The sequence below is a fragment of the Brassica napus genome, chromosome C6 (assembly GCF_020379485.1).
Source record: "Brassica napus cultivar Da-Ae chromosome C6, Da-Ae, whole genome shotgun sequence".
Lineage (NCBI taxonomy): Eukaryota > Viridiplantae > Streptophyta > Magnoliopsida > Brassicales > Brassicaceae > Brassica > Brassica napus.
The window spans coordinates 28,010,655-28,036,475 of NC_063449.1; the positions used below are offsets into that span (position 1 = coordinate 28,010,655).

The 25,821-nt window shown below is 38.3% G+C and overlaps 1 non-coding gene across 1 annotated transcript; it reads left to right on the forward strand.

The window, feature by feature from the left end:
* The first annotated feature begins 13,278 nt into the window (after positions 1-13,278).
* LOC125589341 lies at positions 13,279-13,385 on the forward strand. The gene has a single exon (XR_007325529.1). It is a non-coding gene; the product is annotated as a small nucleolar RNA R71 (small nucleolar RNA).
* Positions 13,386-25,821: the final 12,436 nt, after the last annotated feature.

Consider the following 25,821-nt stretch of genomic DNA (forward strand, 5'->3'; position numbering starts at 1 on the left):
GTTTTGTTATGAATTTTTAATAAATTTTTGTAATTCGTTTGATTAATTGTTAGATATATACTTATTTGATAAAAAAATTATTATAAAACTTCTTTGATTACATTTTATTGATTCTAACATTTTATTTGGTTAATATGAAGTTATTAAGTTACTGAATTATTTTACATATATATTTTCACAAACAAAAATTTCAATCATTTAAACTTAGTAAAACTTTCATATTAGATTATTATTCTTTTATTATTTTTATTCTTAAAAGTATATAATTTATAATTATACACGCAAGATTATGTTTGGTTTAAGTTGACATCACATAAGTTTTAAACAAATAAAGTGTTAAATTGACAGCAAATAAATTAAATCAAAGAAGTATATATTACACAATTAATCAAACGAATAACATATTTTTTATTAAAAGTTCATAACAAAAAGATAAAAAAAATTAAAAAAATTCAATAATATCTCATATAACTTTCATGTTAAAAAAATAAAAATTAATACAATTATATAGTTTTAAAATACACTAAAATAAAAATGTTAAAACGCTACTTATAAAAAAATGTTAAAACATATTGATTTTGTAAATTATATTTTGTTAAAAATATTCTTACGCTTTTAAAATGTGGGTCAAAATCTAATTTTAGTTATAGTCGGATCGGTCATATTTAATTGTTGAAATAAAATATTTAAACGATCTCTAACATCCACATCATTTTTTGGATGAATAAAATTAAACTACTGCTGTTAACTACATAACATCATAAAGTTGAGAGATGTTGTCATGCATAACATATACTTTGTGTGGCTAGATATACATTAGTTTAGTTTGCATGGTTAGCCATGTGATAGCAAATACTTCATGTAGTCAACAATCATTTTTCCTAATTTTTTTGATCTTTCACGAGTAAAATTTTTCAATTTAGAATTGTGTATCACATGATTTAAAATATGAAAATTTTAAAACAAATAAATTAAATTATTGCAATGCGTACTATAAAATTGTTGTGTTTTAAAATGTTATTGTAAACAATTAATAATATGGTAAATATTACAATTAATCATGTAATGTGTAAAAATAAAATAATCACATGCACGGTTGTACGGGTCAAGATCTAGTTAGGCCTTGATTGGTATAGCATTAGTATTACCATTATGTTCTAGTTCAATGCTCTCATACGAAGCTTTTAAAAGAGCATTTACATTTATAATATATAAAACTAAAGAAAATATATAATTAATTCATTTTTTATTCTATAATATCATAAAATTATTTTTATATCCAAAAAATAAAATTTTGATTTCTAAAATTAATCTCCAATAAAAATATTTTTTTAAAAAATAGTATTTTACATTTAAAATATAATATAATTTATTTTAAATTTGAAAGAATATTTTTAGAAATAGATATTTTAATTAATTTATTTTAAACTAATATTTTTCGATATAAACATAATTTTAAAATTATTAAATAATGTAAATTAATTATATATCTTTTTAATTTTATATGCTAGTATATTATATATTATACACTATATACTAATTTTTATAATAATTTTAAACTTATACTGGTTTACCAATCATCCTATTAAACAGTTTAGCAATAGCATACAGCTCCTACAACATATTGCTTATATAGCAAACAGTTTAACAAAAGCATACAGCTCAGGCCAATTCAATGTTTTGGGAAACTGGACCGGATGATCAAAACACTTACGGTTTTGTCCGATTCTGAGCTGTATTAAAAATGAGATTTGAATTATATTTTGAAAAATTGATTAAAACTATTCAAATTCGCCAAAACCGGTAATTTAGTTCCAATTTCAAAATCTAAACTAAAAAAAATGGTTTTAGGGAAATCGTTTCCATTAGATTTTATTTTGAAATCTACACCATCTTTTATTTTTTTGGGAAAATACACTTGTCTCTAAATGGAAGGACTAAATTATCCAATATTAGTGTTATAATTATTTTAATACTAAAGCTGAAATCGAAAACGGTGAAGAGCGACAGCATGACGAACCGTTTCGTAGTAAACGAAGCCCAATAGAATTTACCACTGCGGAGTAAACCTATAATGGTAGTTAAGCCATCCGGAGCTGGAGGAAGAGGATTGGTCACTGCAAAATGAGAAACAGATATGTAAGATTGAATATCGTCGAAACAAAAACTAGTGTGTAACTAATCGAAAGTACCTTTCCGACCCAATCTGGTCCTAAAAATAGAGATGCAACTCTTCTACAGATCCATTGTCGATTCGGACAAAGAAGAGAAACTGCGTCCAAACGCGGTAGTTCGATAAGAATCCCACTATAATCGCCCTGTTCGGCTGAGGACTCAGTTGTACTGTGTCCGAACTTCCCTTGGGCATCAACAGGGCTTCGAGATGATCAACGTCAAGGGGGATCCCCCGTTCGTAACTCATCACCAAAATCCCGATAATGTGCTGTAAACCGCACGGTTTGATGATATCACTCAAATTACCCTTAAGGAGTAATTTATACTCTCTCAAATAAGAGGTCGAGTTGTAGTATTTAGGGATCGAATTCACATGGAGCTATGACATACAAAAGATCTAATAGTTATATGATTAAGCTAGGCTAATAGTTTAAATGTAAATAGTAGTGGTGAGCAAGGTAGTTGATTGATTGAGTTGTTTGGTGGAAGGATGGTTGTTAGATCTAGGGTTTCTATTCAGGTAATCAGGATTATAATGATATAGAGACTAATTGTTGTATGCAAGATATTAAAGAGCTGAACACTTATAAGAACAAATCGATTAGTGTTCGCTTTTTAGATTCGTCTATTGACTAGATCTAATGATCTCAACAATCGTTTGTCCATCAATTAGAAAGTGTCGATCGATGATTCTAGAGGAATGTCGATCGATACACCTTTCACAACGTCGATCGATTATTCTATTGGAATATCGATCGACACGCTTCTAGCAAGCTTTGCACGCGGGTTGATATATTACTTACTAGGGTTCCTAGATCAGTTATCACTTGTTTCTAGTAATCCTAGATAAATGAGGATCTATTCAAAGTAAAGACCAAGCTATCACTTGTGCCTAATGATTCTAAGATCAGGGTTTTAGTTCGCGACTCTAGAACTCAAGCAGTAAGAACATCCTATTGATGAATATCACAACCTAGCAATTCTATATTTGGGGCTAATCTCTCATAACCTATTTGAACCCTAAACCTAACAGGTGGATCTATTCAAACATGAAGTTTGTCACAAAAATCATAGATGAATAGATAATAAAACTGCAATAGAATAGATATAAAAACCAAAGGAGTTCCAGGAGGACTCTGAAGGAGTTCCTCCTTTCTCTCCTAACCTAGAACAAGAATAAAAGAAAGTATAGCCGTCAACAATGGCTTAGAAAACACATAAATAGGGGTTTAGGTCGTCCAAGGGTATTCTGATAATTTTTGGTTGCTTTTGGGCTTCAGTCGGTCATAAAACATGTTCAGTCCATATTCTGGCATCACCGATTCTGGCATCACCGTCGATCGATGGCAAGGGTGCACCTTCGATCGAAAGTCCTTCATCTCCTCGACAGCCTCCTCTCACGAGGCAGACTGACCACTCTTCAGTATAACGGGCATAACTTCTGCTATAGGATGCTGATTGAGCTCAAACCAGTGGAATTTAAAAGCTAACTGAAAGCTTTATCCCCAATCTAACGGTGGGAAGATCTTCATTCATAGCTAAACATCTGACGCGTCTATGCAGCTCTGCACTCAAATGACTCCAAAAGACACCAAAATCACCACATTCCTCCAAATCGTCCATGAACCTGTAAATACTCTAAATAGACTCTGTATCGTAGTAAATATATATTAAAACACTTATAAACCTGATGTTAGGAGTTTTCAAGGCTCCTAAGACAAATGTTGTAGTATAAATGATTGTCGAACCAATTCTAAGGGATTTCAAGCACTGAGAATGCAAGTACTTACTTAATCTAAGTGCAACCGATGATTTAAAGGGTTTTCTAAACTAATGATTAATACTAATGTAGTTTCAGAATAATAAAAACGGTAGATGAGTTGACTTTTTTAACTAAGAAAAATGAGAACTCATGGGTATAGGAATTAGACCTTGGGTGATCAAGTTTCGAACTAAGGATGGCAGACGAACAATCAAACTATCAACCTTAAGCTTAGACACGATCCTAAACAAACTCTATGTCTAGATGAATGTTCATTTACTAACACATTTCAAACAACAATTGTATTTGGTTGAATAATATGGAAGCAATCATTACTAACAGGTCTAAGACTATCTTAGCACTTCTAACAACAAATGTCTTTGGCAAAATATGCTAAAAGCTTAGAAGAGTTGTTTCAGGCATTTCATCGAACACTTTTTGGGTGGGAAATGCCTAAAGATCAACTTTTGAGAAGCTAACTCAGAAGATGCATTATGATTACTCTACTAGCAAGGTTTTGGAATGATCTACTCTAAAACATCATAGCTCTAACCTAATCACCCTTAATATTCCTAACCCATGAATTCAAATGGTGATTACTCACTACTCTTCATGATTCCTCTTAAACCCATTTTGGATTTCAGATTAATCATACAGAGGGATACAACAACGAATTGGAAACACAGAATTGCAATAACTAGATGAACAAAGATGATTCAAGAGATGAACTTTCCAAAGGTTTTTCTTTAGAATAAAAGATAGTCTGCCTGGTGGCTGCTAAAGGTACTTAAAACATAGGTTTTCAAAAGTAAAAACGTGCATAATAAAATGACCAAAAGGCCCTTGAGTAGAAATGAATTCGAGCAAACAGAAGGCGCGCAGCGACCTCCAGTAGTCGCTCCGAGAGGTCCAGGCTTCGGGAGCGACCTGGAGGGGTCGCTGCGAGACGTCGCTCCGGGTCGCTCTTCGCGAGCTCGTCTAATGATCACCTTTATCACCTCTTTTGAGCTCCAAATGCACCCAAATGTCTCCAAGAACTCCATGTGGTACTCCAATACTTGATAAAGACTCATGTATGCAAAATGCAACCTAAACATGGCTAAATCCTAGTCTATATGATCAAAATGCACATGGGTGAATGGATAAAACAGTGGAAATATGCAAGATATCAACTCCCCCAAACTATTTCTTTTACTTGTCCACAAGTGAACTTTCTAGAACTCATAGGGAGAGAGGGTTGAAGGTGGGAGCTCATAGCAAAATGAAACACTACTAGCACTCAATTCAACATCTAATCCAACGTGAGCACACTCTGTTATTACACTCTAGCTTCTCTAGGCCTATCTCAACTCCTTTTGCCCTTACACTCATCATCAAGCATCCAAACATTCAAATCAACCAACTCTCACATTCATTAAGCATAAAACATCAGGTGAATTCTTGCAAATGGTGAATTGGTCCAAATCATTTGGTTGGGTAAGGGAAGGCTTTTTACTCAAGTGAGTCAAGAGGTTCAAGATATATGATCTTTAAGGTGGTTTACTCTCGAAACAAGTAGCCTTGACATTGCACATAATATATCTAAGAAAGGGACCAACTCATGCATACAATGCTCAATCTCCATTGTTCTACCTTGTTCCCAAACATACAAGTTACACAATCACTTCCCAATGTCAAACCCAACTCCCATCTCTCACCAAAAGATCTCAAGAACACTTTGCATATAAAACTATTTTTCTTTGAAATCTATAAAGGATTTTCTCAACTTCTAAACAAATCTTAGCTCTAAACAACTTTGCTAGCCCCTTTTTTTTTTTTTTGGGGGGGGGCAAGACTTTTCACAAATTGAGCTAGAAGTTTCTCTACTTATCCCTTAAAGACTAGTCAATTAAACACAAGAGTTCACTCTTTTCCTTCAACTTTCTCAGACTCCCAAATCAAACTTTACAACACTCACCCTCATCCTATGGCTAGACAATAATGTGCCTAATCTAGCAAGAATGAAGATCAAGCATTGTCGTTCCCGATACTCTCAACATTATGTGCATGTAAGACTTTCCGAAAAAGGCCTCACTCATCAATCAATGAAGGCTTAAACAGAGGAAGGGATTTTGGGGAGAGGTCTACCACTAGAGGTTGTCAAAAAAATTGGCATAAAGGATGTGACAACTCAAGTGTGTATATCCATGATTCAGTACACAAGGGACCATGAGCAAGATGCATTAAGTTCGTTCAGTTCAAATAAGGTTGTAGGGGCGGATAGCCGGGCAGAGCAGTCGCATGTCTTCCTCGGTGACATTACCAGCTTGCTTCCGTGGGTAGAATGCATGGACGAGCATCCTATAGAGGTAGCATACAGACGGGTGCCGGATATGTGAGTTCTTGTCAGCCCCGGTAGAGTGCTTGTTTCCAGTGATTAACTTCCAAAGCTTAGCGGGGAGGTTTTCACACTTGGGAAGGGAGTAGTCTGCCAAGTCTTGGAAACCCATGACTCTTCCAATGTCTTTGAAGTTCATGTTGTACTCTCTCCCATTGACCTTGAACTTTATTTTGCCCCATCCTTGCCTCACGTGCGGAGCGTCATGGTAAGTGACCTCAAGGGAAGACAAGAACTTACAGGAGACATCCCGGTAGGCAGGGCAGGCCATGGTGAGGAGTTGGGGCATCTTCAGGTTCCCCAGCATTGCCTCAATATCAGAATCGAGACCCACCTCCTTCAGCAAATCAAGGTCAGCGAATCTGGTTGGAGTCCAAGTTACCCCATTCAGCAAATGATGATACACCTCTTCCTCAGATGGAGTTTTCGCCCTATCTCTATCATCAGCAACCTCCTTCCCCTTGGACATCTTGGCCCTCTTTGTAGGAGCCTGCTCATCTGCACTTTCATCGCCACTCTCCTCATCTGCGGCAACTGCTATACTCTTTCATGCCCTCTTCTCTTGCTCTTTTGCCTTCTTTGCAGCCACGGTTTGCTGTCGAGAAGTCTTTTGTGTCCTAGAACCAGCTCGTTCCGAGGCTAAAGCCTTTCCTCTCAATGAAGACTCTTTACTTTCAGGTTCTTGCCTCTCAGCATCCGACTTTCCCTTAGTTTTCCTAACCATTGTACCTGAGAAATACAAAACTTGGAAAGGGGTAAGTCGATTGACTTTGCAAATGTAAACTTCAAGAAGCAACGTAAAGAATCACAATTCTCGATCTTTTCATCATGTGAAAATTACAAGACAAGTAAAATTCAATAATCAAAGTAATTCTATATTGAGAGGGTTCTCTAATCAAACCTTTCAACACCTTAACATACTAACTCACCCACTAACACACTCAATTAGGATCAATTTCGAAAAGCCCCAAATCCATGAACCCTAATTTTGCCAAAGTTCAAATTAAGCTCAATTACACCATCAATTCAACAACCCAACTTGATATATAAGCTTTTCCTAGTCTATTTTACCACAATCAAGCAAGAAAATGACGAAATTTCGATTTTCAAATTCTAGGGTTCATGGACCTACGAATTTGAATTTAAAAACACAATACCTTGCTTTGGATGAAAGGAAATGGGGAATGGGTGGTGAGGAATAGACTGTTGGGGGGAAAGCTTGGATTTAGAAACAAGAACTAGGAGATTTGGGTGAGAGTTGAGAAAGTTAGAAGATTTTTGGTGTGGGTTTGTTTGAGAGAGTATGAGTGTTTGTGAGGAAGGGAGAGTGAAATAGATGAAGGTCGTGGGTATGGGTAGGTCTAGGGTCGTCCGGTTAGGTTTAGGGCTGGTTAACTCGAATTAAACCGGACAAAATCGAAGAGGTACTTACCTGGACCGGCTCGGGAGCGACCTGGAGTGAGTGCTCTGATAGGTCGCTCCGGGTCGTTTTCTCGCGTCGTGATCAACAGAAAACGCGAGCGACCTCACGTGGTCGCTGCGAGACGTCGCTCTGATCAATAGAAAATGCGAGCGACCTCACGTGGTCGCTGCAAGAAGTCGCTCTGATCGAAAGAAAACGCGAGCGACCTCACGTGGTCTCTGCGAGACGTCGCTCCGAGAGCGATTCTCGAGCCCCGGAGACAGAAATGCGAGCGACTTAGCTGAGTCGCTCTGATCACGTCGCTCCCAGTCACAGAAAATACGAGCGACTTGGACCAATCGCTCTGATCACGTCGCTCCAGCTGGAGTGACCTCGTGGCGTCGCTGCGGAACCTCGCTCCCACGCTCGATTCTTTGCATTGACCGGATCGATGAACCACCTGAACACTACTTCAACACTTTTCCCTTTTTTTTGTATGAAATATGATGAAAATGAAAATACCAATGCAATATGTACAAGGATACGCATGGGACTTCCTCCCAAGTGAGCTTGTTTTAAGTCTCTAGCTTGACTTTGCCTCCTTTTGGATTAGGCTGGGGTAGGATCAGACAGTGGAGTTGAAACTCCATCTTCCTCAGGTGCATCTGCCATGTAGGGCTTAACCCTTTGCCCATTGACTGTGAAGTCTCTTCCATCAGTTTCCACAAAACTATTGCTCCATATGACTTAACCTCTTTGACCTTGAAAGGGCCAGACCACCTTAACTTAAGCTTTCCTGGAAACAACTTCAGCCTTGAGTCGTAGAGAAGAACTTGATATCCTTCTTTAAACTCTCTCTTTAGGATATTCTTGTCATCGAAAGCTTTAGTCTTCTCCTTGTAGATCCTTGAGGTTTCAAAGGCATTCATTCTTATCTCATCAAGCTCATGTAGCTGAAAAAGCCTTTTCTCCTTGGCACTCTTGATGTCAAAGTTCAGCAACTTTACTGCCCAAAGTGCCTTGTACTCAAGCTCCACTGGTAGATGGCAAGATTTCCTGTACACTAAGTTGAAAGGTGTGGTCCCCAGAGGTGTCTTGTAAGCTGTCCTATAAGCCCAAAGCGCATCATCAAGCTTAACTGACCAATCCTTCCTTGTAATCCCCACAATCTTCTCCAGAATGAACTTGATCTCTCTATTAGAAATCTCAACTTGACCACTTGTTTGAGGATGGTAAGGAGTTGCAACCTTGTGCTTAACACCGTTCTTCCTGAGAAGTCCCTCAAGCAGTTTGTTGATGAAATGAGACCCTCCATCACTGATTACAACTCTTGGAACTCCGAACCTTGGAAAGATGGTGCTCTTGAACATCTTGATTACCACTCTTGCATCATTGGTGGGACTTGCAATAGCTTCCACCCATTTTGAGACATAATCAACAGCTACCAGGATGTACTTGTTGCCATGTGATGATGGAAATGGCCCCATGAAGTCAATACCCCACACATCAAACACTTCAACTTCAAGGATTGGATTCTGAGGCATCTCATTCCTCTTGGTGATGTTTCCCCTCCTTTGGCATGAATCACACCTTGAAACAAAGTCTTGTGTGTCCTTGAACATGTGTGGCCACCAGAATCCAGCTTGTAACACCTTAGCAACAGTCTTGAAGGTAGCAAAGTGGCCTCCATAAGATGATCCATGACACTGTGTAAGGATCCCATCAATCTCCTCATTAGCAACCACTCTCCTATAAAGTTGATCTTTGCAGAGAATGTAGAGGTAGGGCTCATCCCAGTAGTATCTCTTCACATCCTTGTAGAACTTCTTCTTGGCATAACCCACAAGATTCAAAGGCTCTTTTCCTGTGGCTAGGTAATTCACCAAATCAGCATACCAAGGTTCTTTCTCTTCTGTTGCCTTGACTTCTTCAAGCTTCCTTCCAGTCTCACAAACTGCTATCACTGCTCCAATAGCCATGATCTGTTCCTCAGGGAGTCCTTCATCAATTGGAATGCCACACTCCACTCTCAGCCTGGACAAGTGATCAGCTACACCATTCTCAACTCCTGGCTTGTCCTTGATCTCTAAATCAAACTCTTGCAGCAAAAGAATCCATCTCAAGAGCCTGGGCTTTGCATCCTTCTTCGCCAAAAGGTGTCTCAACGCAGCATGATCTGTGTAGACAATGACTTTAGATCCCACCAAGTAGCTTCTGAACTTCTCAAAGGCAAAGACAATGGCTAGCATCTCCTTCTCTGTTGTGGCATATCTCATCTGAGCATCATTCAGGGTTTGGCTCGCGTAGTAGATCACATGGGTCTTGCCATCTTTCTTCTGCCCCAAAACAGCTCCCACAGCATAATCACTAGCATCACACATGATCTCAAAGGGGAGATCCCAATTAGGTGGCTGGACAATTGGAGCACTGATGAGTTCACCTTTCAGCTTCTTGAAGGCTTCTAGACACTCCACATCAAAGCTGAAGGTGGCTTCTTTGCACAGCAGCCTGGTCAATGGTCTAGTGATCATGGAGAAGTCCTTTATGAATCTCCTGTAAAACCCAGCATGACCAAGAAAACTTCGGATGTCTTTCACTGTCTTTGGTGGGGGCAAACCAACCATAACATCGATTTTGGCCTTATCCACCTCAATCCCCTTCTCTGAAATCTTGTGCCCCAGCACAATCCCTTCTTTGACCATGAAGTGACACTTCTCCCAGTTCAGCACAAGGTTGGTGTCTTCACATCTCTGTAGGACCCTGCACAAATTTGACAAACAAGCAGAAAACGAAGATCCATAGACAGAGAAATCATCCATGAACACCTCCACAACATCCTCAATCAGATCAGAAAAGATCGACATCATGCACCTTTGAAAGGTGGCTGGAGCATTACATAGACCAAATGGCATTCTTCGATATGCGAAGGTACCATAAGGACATGTGAATGTTGTTTTCTCCTGATCATCGGGATGTATGGGGATTTGGAAGAATCCTGAATATCCATCAAGAAAACAATATAATGGATGATTTGCAAGTCTCTCAAACATCTGATCAATAAATGGAAGTGGAAAATGATCTTTTCTAGATGCAGAGTTCAGTTTTCGGTAATCAATACACATCCTATGCCCAGTGACTGTTTTTGTTGGTATCAATTCATCCTTGTCATTTTTAATCACAGTTATACCACCCTTTTTTGGCACAACATGCTCAGGAGATACCCATTTAGAATCTGAAATAGGGTAGATAACACCAGCATTTAAGAGTTTAAGAATCTCTTTCTTTACAACATCCTTCAGGTTAGGATTTAACCTTCTTTGATGCTCGATAGAAGTCATTGATTCATCCTCAAGATGTATCCTATGCATACACAAAGAGGGTGATATTCCCTTGATGTCATCAAGTGAGTAACCTATTGCTTTTCTAAATCTTTTAAGTGTTTTCAAAAGTTCAGATAGCTCAGTTTCAGTAAGTTCACTACTCACAATGACTGGATAAGTTCCATTAGGACCAAGAAATGCATACCTTACACCATTGGGGAGAGGTTTAAGCTCCACTTTAGGCGCCTTAAGCTCGCTCCAGTCGTCTTGCTGGGTGTCCCCTTGTTGAATGACCGAGGCTTCCTGATGGACAATTTGAGGCAGCTCCTCATACTGATCCTTACTACCAAATCCTCTGTGTGAATCCAACATCATCCCATAGGCAGCACTCTCCAGGTTCTGAATCACTTCAGCTGGCCTCTCTATCATCAAAGCATGCTGTAGAGGGTCTTCTAGTGACAACTCTTTAAGGAGCTCATTAGCAAGGGCATCCATCTCTTCAATGTAGAAAACTTGCCCTTGAACTGTTGGTTTCTTCATTACCTCCTTGATGTCAAAGTGAAGAACATGCCCTTTACCCAAGTAGAGATCAATCTTGCCCTCTTTCACATTAACAATTTCTCCTGATGTAGCTAAGAAAGGCATTCCAAGGATTAAAGGATCTGCAGCTTCCTCACCCATCTCAAGCACCACAAAGTCGGTAGGGATTTCATATTTTCCAACCATAACGGGGAAGTCCTCCAAGATACCCACAGGGTACTTCACTGAACGATCAGCCAATACCAGAGACAGTCTACACTTCTTGTACTGAGTGAAACCAAGCTTCTTAGCAACAGATAAAGGCATCAAGCTGACACTAGCTCCCAAATCGCAGAGACATCTATCAAATACCATGGGTCCAAGAGCACAAGGTAATGTGAAGCATCCTGGATCTTCTAGCTTCTTTGGAACAACAAGCCTCTGGATGATGGCACTGCACTCATGAGTGAGAATCATCATGCCCTCCATCTCCTCCTTCTTTGCAGCTACAACATCTTTCAGGAACTTGCTATATTGAGGAATCAACATGAAAGCATCAATGATGGACATTGTGACTTGAACTTCACTCATTTGCTTCTCAAATAGAGCTTTGTACTTCTCTAGCAGCTGGCTCTTGAATCTACCAGGAAATGGTAGTTTGGGTTCATAGGGAGGATGAACAAAAGAATTCTCACTTGCTGGAGCAACAACTTCACCATCTTTCACTATTTTCTTCTCTTTCCCAACCTTTCCTTTACCTTTTGCTTCCACAATCTTCTCCAAGATTTCATCATTGATTTTCTCATCAACAATCACCACTTCATCATCTATGTTGATGGCAACCCCCTCACCTTGTTTCTCAGCATCCTTGGTGAGAGCTTTCTGAGGTGACTCCTTACCACTCCTGAGGGTGATAGCTTTCATGGTCTCCTTGGGGTTTTGCTCAGATTTTCCAGGTAAAGAACCTTGTTGGCGATTTTGTTGAGTGTTCATGGCAGCAAACTGGTTCTCCAAAGTTCTGAACTTGTTGTTGAGCTTATTGTAGCTTCCATCAATCTTTGAGTGAAGGTTCTTCAACTCATAGCCAACATGCTTCTCACTTCTTGTCTGAGACTCCAAGATTTGTTTTAGTAGGGCATCAGTGCTGCTGACTTGAGGAGTAGAGGTAGAAGTAGTAGGTTGTAGTTGGGCAGGTTGTTGTCCTTTGTTGTTGAAACCATGAGGAGGGTTTTGTTGAGGATGATAGTTGCCTTGCTGGTTGTTCCGAGGCTGATAACCACTCTGTTGGTTGTTGGGGTAAGATCTCTGTTGGTAGTTGTTGTACTGAAATTTTGGCTCTTTTTTGTACCAGCTACCATTGTTGTTGATGAAGCACAGCTCTTCTTGCCCTTCCAAACCATCAACTTCCTGGACAACAGGTGTGGCTTCTTTGTTTGGGTTACCAACAAAGTGCAGCTGCTCCTGGGTGGCCTTATCAGCAATGAGAATATCAATCTTATCCTGGAGAGCCTTTAACTCCTTCCTCGTCTGCTTGTCATCTGTTCTACTGCCTCTGTCGTGGTCTCCACTGTAGACTGCATCACTCTTGACTATGTTGTCTACCAACTGCTCTGCATCCTCCTCTGTTCTTCCCAAGAAGAACCCATTTCTAGCTGTATCCAATCTGGCTCTGTACTTAGGAAGAGCTCCTCTGTAGAATGTGCTCAGCAGGCTTTCCTTAGAGAATCCATGATGAGGGCATTGAGCTTGGTAGCCTTTGAATCTCTCCCAGGCTTCACTGAATCCTTCCAAGCCTTTCTGTTGAAAGCTGGAGATCTCATTTCTTAGCTTAGCAGTTCTTGAAGTAGAGAAGAACTTCTCCAAGAAAGCTTTCTTGCAGTCATCCCAAGTGGTGATTGAGTCGCTTGATAGAGACTTCTCCCACTGTCGTGCCTTATCCCCCAGAGAGAAAGGCAATAACTTCAGCTTTAAGGCATCCTCAGACACACCATTGGTTTTTGACAACCCATAGTAGCTGTCGAACCTGTCCAAGTGATCAAATGGGTCCTCTAGAGCCAAGCCATGATACTTGTTGTTCTCGATCACGTTGAGGAGTCCTGATTTGATCTCAAAGTTGTTGCCTGCTAAAGCTGGTGCTCGGATTCCCAATCTATGACCATGAATGTTGGGGTGGTCATAAGTGCCAATGGGTCGAGCTGCTCGCTGTTGGTTTTGTGGAACATTGTTGGCATCATTTTGAGGTATGTCTCCCATATCAGTATCCAATCTCTGCAAGTGAGACTGTTGCTCTTCTTCTCTTCTCTTTCTAGCACACTCTCTCTCTAAAGCTCTGATGTCTGCGGCTCTTGGAACTAGGTTTGATGGACCCCTGCTCCTCAAGTTCATACACCTGTAAATTAAAGGGAAGTGAAGAAGGAGAATCAGTAACAAAAGAAAATAAAAATGACTTAGTCTCAAACAAATGACTAAATCTCAATGTTCAAATCTACTCAGAATTTGGCAACGGCGCCAATTTGATGTTAGGAGTTTTCAAGGCTCCTAAGACAAATGTTGTAGTATAAATGATTGTCGAACCAATTCTAAGGGATTTCAAGCACTGAGAATGCAAGTACTTACTTAATCTAAGTGCAACCGATGATTTAAAGGGTTTTCTAAACTAATGATTAATACTAATGCAGTTTCAGAATGATAAAAACGGTAGATGAGTTGACTTTCTTAACTAAGGAAAATGAGAACTCATGGGCATAGGAATTAGACCTTGGGTGATCAAGTTTCGAACTAAGGATGGCAGACGAACAATCAAACTATCAACCTTAAGCTTAGACACGATCCTAAACAAACTCTATGTCTAGATGAATGTTCATTTACTAACACATTTCAAACAACAAATGTCTTTGGTTGAATAATATGGAAGCAATCATTACTAACAGGTCTAAGGCTATCTTAGCACTTCTAACAACAAATGTCTTTGGCAAAATATGCTAAAAGCTTAGAAGAGTTGTTTCAGGCATTTCATCGAACACCTTTTGGGTGGGAAATGCCTAAAGATCAACTTTTGAGAAGCTAACTCAGAAGATGCATTATGATTACTCTACTAGCAAGGTTTTGGAATGATCTACTCTAAAACATCCTAGCTCTAACCTAATCATCCTTAATCTTCATAACCCATGAATTCAAATGGTGATTACTCACTACTCTTCATGATTCCTCTTAAACCCATTTTGGATTTCAGATTAATCATACAGAGGGATACAACAACGAATTGGAAACACAGAATTGCAATAACTAGATGAACAAAGATGATTCAAGAGATGAACTTTCCAAAGGTTTTTCTTTAGAATAAAAGATAATCTGCCTGGTGGCTGCTAAAGGTACTTAAAACATAGGTTTTCAAAAGTAAAAACGTGCATAATGAAATGACCAAAAGGCCCTTGAGTAGAAATGAATTCGAGCAAACAGAAGGCGCGTAGCGACCTCCAGTAGTTGCTCCAGGTTTCGGGAGCGACCTGGAGGGGTCGCTGCGAGACGTCGCTCCGGGTCGCTCTTCGCGAGCGACCTCGCTGTGTCGCTCCGGTCACGTCGCTCCCAGCTGGAGCGACCTTATGGTGTCGCTCCGGAACATCGCTGTAAGGTCGCTCTCGTGCCTCCGAGCGATGGAGACGCGAGCGACATCGGGGTGTTACTCTGGCCAAGTCGCTCTAAAAGGGTGTCACAGCGACTTCACAGTGTCGCTCCGGTGAGGTCGCTCCCATGCACTGCTCGTCCAATGATCACCTTTATCACCTCTTTTGAGCTCCAAATGCACCCAAATGTCTCCAAGAACTCCATGTGGTACTCCAATACCTGATAAAGACTCATGTATGCAAAATGCAACCTAAACATGGCTAAATCCTAATCTATATGATCAAAATGCACATGGGTGAATGGATAAAACAGTGGAAATATGCAAGATATCAAAACCATGGCTAAAAGTGGGTAAAATCCATGGTCTATCAACTCCCCCAGACTCTTACCCTTTTGCTTGTCCTCAAGTAAAACACTGATATCACTCAAATTACCTTAAGGAGTGAATTACTCTCTCAAATAAGAGGTTCAGATGTAGTACTTAGGGATTGAATCCACAAAGACTCTAGGATTACAAAATAGATTATAGTCTTTAAAATAAGGCTAGGTTAAATGGTTATAGGTTTTAAAGCAGTAAATGAATTGGTGAGTAAGATTATTGCTCGATTGGTTTGTTTTGAGGTTGTTAACAGTTGGGAGAATAGCTAGATTCAGGTATATTATCAGGTATGATAAGTAAATTAATAAATTAATATGGGTTTTTATGGGTCTATTGATATTAATTGTTCTTGAATTCAAACTCAAATATAATCAATTTAATAATCTAATCTGGATCTCGGATTTCAACTATCGTGTGTTAATCGCAAGAAAGTGTCGATCGATGATTCGTTAAGAATATTGATCGATACACCTTTCAAAATATCAATCGACAGAACAATCGATGCGTCAATCGATGCTTCTTCCAGAAAGCTTTACGGACAGGTTTGATTTATATTCTCTAACTTAATAGATCAACTCTCGTTTGTATCTAGTCAGCTAGATCATACTAGTTTATTTTCAGGTATTGAGTCAAGCAATGACTTGTTCTCAATTAATCCTAAGATCTAAGTTTAAAGGGTGATTAATCCTAAACTTAGCTTTAAGAACAACCTAGATGAAGAACTATATTTTTAAACACCCTAGCAACAGTTTAAGTGACTTTGTGATTCATGGGTTAGATAGATTAGGGTGATTAGGTGGATATTTAGGATGTTTATTGCTTGATTAACAATGTTCTATACTTGCTAAGTGTTCTTAATGCTAGATTACACTTGATCAATATCATCTAGACCTTAAGCTATTTTACGCCCGAAAGGTGTTTGTTAAAATGATTGAATGAACGTAGTATTGTCTTTCACATATTTGGCCAATGACAGTTGATGTCCGAGATGTTTAAGTGATTAATAGGCTTGTGATTCATGCATGCTTGATTGCGTTAGCCAACGACAGTTGATGTTTAATTCATGATTAGCATATGGGTTTTTGCCACGCAGTGGATTAATCTATATTGAAGGAGATATAGACCTATAGACTTGTTGATTGTTTTGTTTGAACATCGTAGATTGAACTTTGATCACCTTATATCAATTATATTTGCACAAGGATCCATCCTTAGCATTTGATTGAATACTTGCTCTTGTTTCTTGATTGGATTTGAGATCACCTTATTTATATTTCTAGGATATTAGTTTGTTACGAATCATCGATCTTCTTGTTTGCTTAGATTAATGAAGCTTGTGTATTCTTGGTATTATAGATCATTAGTTCATTGTGGATTCGATCTTAAAATGCTACAATGACATATTATTCGATTCTGGTATTGTTGGCACATTAGGTTAATTGGTGTGTGCTTAAACGCAATAATCAGTAACTTAAAGAAATTATTTGATCTTAGGTAAGAAAAGAAGAAAATAAATTATTTGAGAATGGAAATATCATAGGTGAATGTGACATTCTGACTTATGCATGCATTCGTTTGTTTTGGTATTTTTGGTTATGAATAGTCTATATTAATTTAGGATCCTATTTGAATTATACGTGACATTTTTTTCTGAACTTATTAAACATGATGTTGCTTAGACATTCTGACTTATGCATGCATTCGTTTGTTTTGGTATTTTTGGTTATGAATAGTCTATATTAATTTAGGATCCTATTTGAATTATACGTGACATTTTTTTCTTAACTTATTAAACATCATGTTGCTTAATATAGACCTAGATATATATATATATATATATATATATATGATATTATCCATGATGTTGCTTAATATAGACCTAGATATATATATGTGTGATATTATCCTTTTAGACTATCACTACAAGAAAACACATGCTTAACGACGAAATTTAACGAGGAAAAACAATCCTCGTAAATTTACGTCGAGTTTACGAGGAATTTACGTGAAAAACTAAAGTCATCGTTATTTCCTCGTAACGTAACGACAAAAGTGTTTCGTCGTAAAGTGGATGTAACTTTACGAGTATTTTACGAGGAAAAACTATTTCCTCGTAAATACGACGTAAAATTTGCGTGTTATTTACGAGGAAATAGTTTACGTGTATTTAGCGAGGAAATTTTTGAATCCACCAACTTTATAGGTGTTACACGTTTTTTTGGCCCACCTAATTAATTTTCGTCGTAAATTCATAGGAAAATTACAACTACCGGATTCGAATTTTCCTATAAATATGGATGTTTGAACATCATTTTAAACACACCAACAACAAAAAACGTGAAAGAAAAAAAATGGCTGGCTCCGGGACTATTTACGAGTTGCGGAAGTGGATGTATATGCATAGAGATGCTAACGGGAGAGTGACGAAAGAATACCTTGCGGGTCTGGAGACATTTATGCATCAAGCAGATTCAACACTGCTCGCCCAAGAAAGTGGTAAGATGTTCTGTCCTTGTCGGAAATGCAACAATTTGAAACTGGCAAACCGTGAAAATGTTTGGAAGCATTTAATAAATAGAGGTTTCACGCAAAATTACTATATCTGGTTTCAACATGGAGAAGGTTTTAATTATGATCAGAACGAAACTAGTAGTAGTAATAGCAATTTTCAGGAAAAAGAACCGGTTGATCATCATTTGCATAATGAACATAGTTACCGTCAGGAGGAGATGGTAGATTATGATAGGGTTCATGATATGGTAGCTGATGCATTCGTAGCTCATGATGAAGATGAAGAACCTTGTATAGGTGCAAAAAAGTTTTACGAAATCTTAGATGCGGCGAATCAACCACTTTACAGTGGTTGTAGAGAAGGTCTCTCTAAATTGTCGTTAGCTGCTAGAATGATGAATATTAAAACTGATCACAATCTACCTGAAAGTTGCATGAACGAATGGGCGGACTTGTTTAAAGAGTATTTGCCAGAAGACAATGTGTCTGCTGATTCTTATTATGAGATTCAGAAACTGGTTTATAGTCTTGGGTTGCCTTCGGAGATGATAGATGTTTGCATCGACAACTGCATGATCTATTGGGGAGATGATGAGAAGCTAGAAGAATGTCGATTCTGCAAGAAGCCACGATTCAAGCCGCAAGGACGGGGACGTAATAGGGTACCGTACCAAAGGATGTGGTACCTACCAATTACAGACAGATTGAAAAGATTGTATCAATCAGAGCAGACTGCTGGAAAGATGAGATGGCATGCCGAGCATACTCAGACGGATGGTGAGATGACTCATCCATCAGATGCAAGAGCCTGGAAACATTTCAACAAAGTACATCCAGATTTCGCTAGCAATATCCGGAATGTGTATCTCGTATTATGCACAGATGGATTTAGTCCGTTCGGAATGTCAGGGAGACAATATTCATTGTGGCCAGTCTTTCTTACTCCATACAACCTGCCACCGGAGATGTGCATGCAACGGGAGTTACTATTCTTGACCATATTAATACCTGGTCCGAACCATCCAAAAAAGTCCCTGGATGTTTTCCTACAACCACTGATAAAAGAGTTGAAGGATTTGTGGTCAACAGGGGTGAGGACGTATGACTGTTCAACGAAGACGAATTTTACGATGCGAGCGATGCTTTTGTGGACCATAAGTGATTTTCCTACCTATGGGATGTTGTCTGGATGGACTACACATGGGAGATTAGCTTGTCCATATTGTAATGGAACGACAGATGCGTTTCAACTGAAGAATGGTAGGAAGACAAGTTGGTTTGATTGTCACCGTCGATTTCTTCCCATTGGCCATCCTTACCGAAGAAACAAGAATTTGTTTAGGCACAAAAGGGTTGTGAGAGACACTCCTCCTCCATATCTAACTGGAGAACAAATTGAAGCGCAAATCGACTACTACGGAGCTAACGAAACAGTTCGTTGGGGTGGTAATTGGCATGTCCCTCGTAATATGCCAGATTCTTACGGTGTTCATCACAACTGGCACAAGAAGAGTATATTTTGGGAGTTGCCATATTGGAAGGATCTTCTTCTGCGCCAAAACCTCGATGTGATGCATATAGAGAAGAATTTCTTTGAGAACATCATGAATACAATATTGAATGTCCCAGAGAAGACAAAAGACAACATAAAATCGAGGTTGGACTTGCCGGATATTTGCTCAAGAAGCGAGTTACATATTAAAAGCAATGGACAAGTTCCCGTTCCGATATTCAGATTATCTTCAGAAAAAAAGTCGGTGTTGTTCAACTGGGTGGCATCAGAAGTGAAGTTTCCCGATGGGTATGTTTCGAATCTCTCTAGATGTGTTGAAAAGGGTCAAAAGTTCTCCGGGATGAAGAGTCATGATTGTCATGTCTTTATGCAACGACTACTGCCCTTTGCATTTGCGGAGCTACTTCCAACAAACGTACATGAAGCACTTGCAGGTACGTAGTGTATTATATCACAATAATTTACAAAATAATATATGTCTAACAATGTGTTTAATTTTTTTTTGAATATAAAAGGCATTGGAGCATTTTTCAGGGATCTGAGCACACACACTCTTAAAGAAGAAGTTGTGGAACAGCTTCAGGAGAACATTCCCATCTTATTGTGCAACTTGGAGAAGATATTTCCTCCCGGATTTTTTGACGTCATGGAGCATCTAGCTGTCCACCTCCCATATGAGGCATTGCTTCGTGGACCTATACATTACGGATGGATGTATCAGTATGAGCGAGCCATGAAATATTTGAAGGGAAAAGCAAAGAACCTCGCCAAAGTTGAAGGTTCTATAATTGTTGTAAGTTTGACGGAAGAAGTTTCTCACTTCACATCGTACTACTTTGCGTCAAAAGTACGTACCCGGAGAAGAGCTCCAAGAAGATATGATGATGGTGGTGTTGCGCCAACATATGCAGTTGCTGGTGTTCCAGACATCTTTAGCCAGATTGGACGACTCGGTGGGATGTCTAAAGAGGTTTGGTGGTCGAGTGAACAAGACACTCATAGTGCACACACCTATATTCTACTCAATTGCGAAGATCCATTGATGCGTTATTTTGGAAGGTAACATATATTGACACTTCGAAACACATATAAGTATAATTAATTGTATAATTGCGAGAGATTCATTCCTATAAAATGTGATTTTACAGCCTATTTGTTTCTCAAGTCGAAGAAACATTTCCTGGTATATCCACAAGTGACGTAGACAAAAGGAAAGATCAACACTTCATTAAGTGGTTGCAGAATCAGGTATTAACTCAAACTTTTTTTTCATACATGATCTGTATTTCATTAACATTCTCTTTATTTTTGCAGGTTGATTATGACGACAACGATGCAGATTATCCTAAGTGGTTACACGAAGTAATTCAATCTCCACTTGTAAAGGTCACCACATCACAGATGTATTTCACACGAGGCTATACTTTTCATACATATGACTATGGTAGACAGCGGGCGACCAGTAACTATGGAATATGTGTGAAAGGGGAAACAGATTTCTACGGGATCTTGACGGAGATTATTGAAGTCGAATTTCCAGGGATACTGAAGCTGAAATGCGTCCTCTTCAAATGTGAATGGTTCGACCCCGTCGTCAACAAAGGTGTTCGGTCTAACAAATTCGGTGTAGTTGATGTCAACGGTGGACGAAGGTACAACAAATTCGAGCCTTTCATCTTAGCTTCACAAGCAGACCAAGTTAGCTTCCTTCCATACCCTCGAATGAGAGATTCAGGTATAAATTGGTTAGCAGTGATCAAAGTTACACCTCGAGGACGAATCATCAGTGGAGAAGAACCACCATTGCAAGAAGAACAGATAAATGAAGTCGAGGAACCTGAACAAGAAATTGATGACATCCTTCTCATTGATCCGCATAATCACGAGTACGAAGATCTTTCCGATGATGCCACAGACGAAGCTGTTGAAGACGAGTTTAATGAAAATGATGATGTTTCTAGTGATGACGAGAATGTCGATGTATCCGATTGATGTATGAATAAGATGAGAGAGTTTGTTTTAAGAATAAGATAATGTGGGGTTTGTTTTATGAATAAGGTAATGTGGGAGTTTGTTTTATGAATAAGCAAATGTGGGAATTGTGGTTTGGAATGGAAATAAAGATGGGGTTTGGAATATATGAAGTAGAAAATAAGGAATATGGGGTTTGGGGTTTGGGATTTCGGGTTTCGGGTTTCGGGTTTTGGATTCTAGGGATTTAAACATAACACTCGTTAATTCCATGTAAGCACAAATCGTCGTAAAGTCCTCGTATTTCAACGAGGAAATAACGACGAAATATAAAAATAAAGAACGCGGGACTCGTTAATTCCACGTAGGATGAAATCGTCGTAAATACCACGTAGGATGAAATCGTCGTAAAAACCACGTAGGATGAAATCGTCGTAAAACCCACGTAAAACCCACGTAAAACCCACGTAAGACAACGAGGAAATAACGACGAAACCTAAAAATAAAGATGGGGTTTGGAATATATGAAGTAGAAAATAAGGAATATGGGGTTTGGGGTTTCGGGTTTCAGGTTTCGGGTTTCGGGTTTCGGGTTTCAGGTTTCGGGTTTCGGGTTTCGGGTTTCGGGTTTCGGGTTTCAGGTTTCGGGTTTCGGGTTTCGGGTTTCGGGTTTCGGGTTTCGGGTTTCGGGTTTCGGGTTTCGGGTTTTGGGTTTCGGGTTTCGGGTTTGGGTTTCGATGCCACATCCAAACTGCGTTGTAAGTTTCTATTAATTAATTATATATACTTTAATTTTTTCATGATTTATATATATACTTTCTAAAAACCTAATTGTTAATTTATTTTTTCCAACAACAAAAATATAATTGGGCATTGGGGATCATTGAGAGGGTGAGGAAGAAGTTTAACGAGAAGGCGAAAGCTCGCTTGTTGGACACGGTCTCCAACTGGAAGGGTGACTGGATCGTGAAGGGGTATGAGCGTGGCAAACCCGCTGAGCTCACCACGGATGTGTGTGATGGCCTCATCCGTTATTGGCGCCTTCCTGATTCCATTAGAATCGCCCAAGCTTGCTCTAACTCCCGTAACACAGTCGATGAGCACGGAAACGGGCCGATGCTTCACACTACGGGCCAAAAACCCAACGCCGGTGTCCGTTTGGAAATGGTAATTAAATATTTTATTAAATAATTTTTTTAATATATATATTAATTTATTCTAACTTTCTTAAATGTTTTTTAGGCCAAAGAGACGGGACATCTCCCGTCTCTTATGGAACTTTACGAGAGAACCCACAAGAACAAGGCGGGCGTATTTGTAGATGGCAAGTCCGAGCAAATCTACAACGACGTAGTTGCTCGGGTTGAAGACCGTTAGACTCAGCTGACCCAGTAGTTTACCGACGGATTACCCGTCACCTTATCCACACTTGAAGTGGATAAGATTTACGAGGAGGTAAATTTTCAAAAAAATTAATTTTTTATTATTCATTTAATTTAACTTTAAATTTTTACTTACAATATTTATTTTTTATTTATAAGGTTGTCCCTAAAAAAAAGGGACGGACGTTGGGTATTGGTTCCGTCAACGATGTTCCGAGAGCGACATCGTCTTATGGTCAGCGACGGGATGATGAAGTCATTGAGCTGCGTAGAGAGTCCGCTCAGCTGCGTAACTAGTTGACCGCGACAAAATCTCGTATGGGTGGAGTCGAGGGCTTCTTGGACGTTATTGCGGCCACAAATCCGGAATGGGAGTCCATGTTGAGGAACATGCGACAACAACATCCCATTCAAGGCGAGTCATCCGACGTACATAACGAGGCGGATGTTACGAGGAGGAGTGATGAATTCTACCAGGCGATGAACGACCCTTAGTTTTTTTTTCGGTTGTTGTATTTTATAAATTCAAAACTTATTTATATATAAAATATTTTCATATTGATTTATTTTTATTTTAAATTTTAATTTATTATTAAATTAAATAATTTTAGTTATTTTTTAATTATATTTTAAAATTCTGTAAAATAATAAAAATGAAGTAAATTCGTAGCTAATGTACGACCTCTTTACGTGGAAACCTTACGAGGAAATAACGAGGAATAATAAACGAGTAATTTACGAGGAAACATTTACGAGGAAAGATAAACGAGTATTTTACGAGGAAAGTCTTTCGTGGTTGTTACGTGTATTTTGCGAGGAAACTCTTTCAAGGTATTTACGTGTAGATTACGAGGAACTTGTTTCGAGGTATTTACGAGGAAGTATAGCGAGGTCCTTACGTGGAATGTTGACGTGGCTTTACGACGAAATGCTCTATTTTGTCTTTACGACGAAATATATTCCTCGCTAAGTTACGACGAATTAGCGAGAAAATATGTGTTACGACAGATGAGTAACGAGCAAACGCGTTTCCTCGCTAATTCGTCGTAAAGCCTCTTTTACGACGAACTAACGAGGAAAACCGCCCTCGTTAAGATTATGTTTTCTTGTAGTGTATTTAATATTATTTCTATATAATTAGGTTGTTGTAAGCACCAAATTTACTAGATAGGCAAATTTGATATGTAAAGCAAAAAAAAATTACAAATAACATGAATAAAAAAAATACAACAATATAATACCGTAGTTGAAAAAGAACTAGGTTGAAGCAGAGTCAAAATTAGATCTCTTTCCTTAATCCTTTAAACGCCCGTAGTGTGCCGGTTTAATACGTTTAAGAATCCCTGGATACAACTGCCTATATCTTCAGTCTCACAGCACTTGAGAACCAAAGTCTGTCGAACATATTTCTATGTTATATTCTCAGACACAAAAAAAAAAAAAAATAGAAGAAAGTGATTTTGTTTGTCTTGGATGTCTATATCTAGAATGAGAAGAGGAATGACTATTATATAGTCACTAACCAAACCTTACGTTTGTCATAGACCAAACCGTAAACGTTGGCACAAAATGGAGATTCTCATCATAATTATATGGATGTGCATTTAGATGTAGGTTACAAAATCATAATCAATTTTGCATTCATACCTCCACTACTTCACATTGACCAATTTAATTAGCAAAGATATTTTTCTTTATTTTATTCAAACTTTATTTACCACAAAGTTTTTAAAAATAAAGACAAATAAATTAAGTAAAAACTAGACTAACAAGTCTAAATTCTTTATTAATTTCTTGAATCATTTACCAAATTTCAAAACCTGAAATTTAGGTTTGGTCCAAATATCTTTCTTTCTCAGTATAAACAAAGTTTTAAACTTTGCTTTATTTTCTCCATTTTAATTACAAGAGGATTCTCACCTCATATTTCTAATATGAATATTTTACAAATACTTTCACATTAGTCTTTCATTTCCCATTCAAAACCAACTCCGATTTTGACACACGAGTACACTACTTCATAGTGTCCAACATCTGGTTATTCCGACGAACGTCTTCGTCCGGAAACTTACCGAAAAAATGGTCTTAAACCATATCGTCAAAAACGAGTTCCAACAGTTGTAACAAATTTCTATTTTTAATATTATTTTGAGTTTTCTTAAATACTTGTAACCTAAAGAAATTATTCGAGAATGAAAATATCATAAGTGAATGTGTCATTGTGACTTATGCATGCGTTCGTTTGTTTTGTTTTTGATTATAAATAATTTATTAATTTAGGTTCTTATTTGACTTAGTAAACATGTTGTGACTTAATGTGAATGTAAATACATATGATAGTATCCATTTTAGACTATTTAAATATTATTATTTATTTTTTGGCATAGTTCAGAATTAGACGATGAAAACATAAGAGCATTTTTTTTGGCAAAACATAATAGCATTTTTATCGGGGGTATTTAGGAGGATTTTTAGGGGGGAAATGTGAGGTAGGTCCTATAAAATGGGAAGAAACGTAGTTTTCTATCGCGGAATAAGAGATGTTTGTTGTGGAGTTTTTGCACTGTTTAGCAGGCTCCACGACACGTGGATACCCGCGATTGGTTTTTTTTTTTAAACAGATAAAAGAAAAAAAAATTAAGAAACAGAACTGGGTTTCCGCGATGCTGATGCTCTAAGTCCGTCTTATTGATCAAAAAGAAAAGAAGAAAACATTGAAGTCTCTCCACTCTGGAGGAAACATAAAACGCATTGTTACCGAAACAACAGTGTTTTTCGTTCTGCTCAATCGATTAATTTCAAATAAAAAGAAGGGTTATGGCCTTGGGCCAAACGCATTGTTACCCAAACGACGGAGTTATATAGGTGAAATGAACCGAGGTTAAT